Source organism: Astatotilapia calliptera, chromosome 12 (assembly GCF_964374335.1).
Source record: "Astatotilapia calliptera chromosome 12, fAstCal68.1, whole genome shotgun sequence".
Lineage (NCBI taxonomy): Eukaryota > Metazoa > Chordata > Actinopteri > Cichliformes > Cichlidae > Astatotilapia > Astatotilapia calliptera.
In genome coordinates, this window is record NC_137433.1 from 6,948,591 (window position 1) to 6,951,225 (window position 2,635).

The following is a 2,635-nucleotide window of genomic DNA, read 5'->3' on the forward strand; positions in this document are numbered from 1 at the left end:
AGCATGCTGTGTATACGTGATGATGGTGATGATGTCACGCGTTAAACACGGTGTGTCTGCTGTGCAACTTGAGATGCTCTGAATCAGTTAAGCCGGTTATCTTTCTAACACAGAGGGACAATTATCCGGTTAGTGCTCGGTACCAGAGCTCTGTCGCGTTTTATTACCTGGATAATGTATGTTGAGTGGAAATGTAATGTTCTAGCCCCGGGCGAGGTTCAAACCCTGCGTGACATAAACAAAGGTGCAGATTTCAGGGGGATGTGCGCTCTTTTTAAATCCCGTCGTCCGGTATGAACCGTCACCACCCCTGACTCAACTCCGTCTCGCTTTCTCGCCTTTTCTTTAAAAGTCATTCTTTTAAAAGTAGTCTTGTCCAACAGTTCTTCAGGCTTCCCGAAAGTCTCCCAAAGGGTTTCTTTGGGATATTTGCTGATTTTTCACCAACTTTCAGTCTAGTCGTTGTACCTGACATTTTATTAGAGACATTTTGTGTCTGTGTGCGTATTATGCCCCTTCACACTGACCTGTGAATCATTCAATTAAAAATACAAAGGAAAAGAAAGAAAAGGCACCTAACTCAACTGATGGAGTGTTGTGTGTGTAGACACAACAATAAGCTTTATCTACACATAACAGACAACTTGGCAAAGAATCAATTTTAAAATGTCTTTCTGTATTGTGTTACCATCTTGTTACAAAAGCACAGCATTCGCTCCAATTTCTTAATCTGAACACCAAAGACAGTCTGACAGGCATAAAATAGTGTTTGTACAGCAAGATTCTCAAAAAGATGTTTGCTAAAAACTTGGCATATCTTGATGAGACAGAAGTGTCATCAGAAATGGTGTCAATAAAGGTTAGCTGTTAGGAAGCCATTCTTAATGAAGGGAAACAGAGAGGAAAGGACGAGGAAGTTACACAAGAACAAAAGTCAGTAAGTCAGTAAGGGGTCTTATGAGTGATGAATCCAATTCTGAAGTTCTTGGTTTGTCATCAGTATGTACAGAGAGGTTGAGTGAGAGGGACAGGGAGTGTCTACAGCCATCTGTAAAAACAGTAGAGGCTCAGTGGTGTTGGCGATCTTTCCAAAATTGATGGAATTATGAAGACAGAAAAGTACTGGGTCAGATTTTGAACCACCATGTAACATCTGGAAACCATCTGATTGCCAACAACACCATTCTTGAGCGTGAATATGATCACTGCCAAAGCAATAAAAGCACACCTGGATAGACATTACTGAAGCAGTGTGGGATCATCCTGACAGAGAATGGAACAAAAGGCAGAAGAGTTCTGAATCTCTCAGTCTTTTTTATTATTGTAGGGTCTTTACCTGACAGTATAAATGGCCTTAAGGCGACTGTCTTTGTCATTTGGCACTTTAAAAACAAAGCTGAATTGAATGTCCTTGAAGAAGCCTGAAGAATTGTTCCTGAACACTTCTTACAGGAATGACAAGAAAGCTGCCTAAGATTTTCCAGGCTTGTACCAAATATTGAAACTTGAAGTTTTGCAAAATCTGTTTTCCATACTGTATTTTCGAGCATGTTTGTACATGATTCAATACATTTTTGCACCCATTTTCCATTTTCCTTGCAAAATCTAAAAAAAAATTGTTTGATTTGAGACTTTTTCACAGTACTATAGTGTTGTGATCAGTCAGCTGGTACCATGTGTAAGCACGTCGATGACCATGGAAGAAAATGGGAGCTAAGGTTTAGTAGTAATTTGTTTTCCAATATAGAAGTGCTGTTTATCCAGTACTTCTGAGGTAATGTAGCCTGCTTCTTGTTTTCAGGCTACTTGGTAATAGATGAGATGTACTTGACTTCCTAAGACCATCAAAGGTATGTGATAAGATAACTGGAATGTTGGGAGGTTTTATACATGAGCAATTAACTAAACATCCAGCAGGTTACACAATGAAACACATAAATCAGTCTAATACAAAACAGATAACTGGATAAGTGTTTTACTGTCATCCAGCCTTTTATCCTTAACAAGGTCGGGAGTGGGGGCGATGGGGCACCTGGAGCATATCGCAGCAGTCACAGGGCAAAAGGCAGGGTGAGAGACAACCACTTGCACTCACTCCTATGGCCAATTAACCGAACCCCACTAAATGCATGTCTTTGGTCTGTGGGAGAAGCCATAGCACCCACAGAGAACCCATGCAAACATGGGAGAACATGCCAACTACACACAGAAAGGCCTGCGCCAGTTGTTGGAGTCAAACTCAGGACCTTCTGGCTGTGAGGCAACAGAGCTAACCACCATGCCACCATCCTGCACTGTTTTGATCATTTGATCTGAAAAGAAGCCAGCGCAACAGAAGGACAAACAAGTAGTTCATATCCGTGTGTGTGTGGTGAACTATAATGAATGAGACGATCTGAAAGCCACACTGGATTATGTCCTACTTTATGTTTGTTATGTGGTACCTGATTTTTGTCCTTTAACTAAAGACATTTGCACCACAGAACGATGCAGCAAACGTATAAACTGGTGCAAGAGAAGCAGAATGCAGGAAATAAGGTTTCTGATGCTCATCATTTCCTGGGGAAGGAACATCTTCTCCACCACCCCCACCTCCCCAAGCCCAGCCCACGGCTGAAAAAGGACAACAAACATG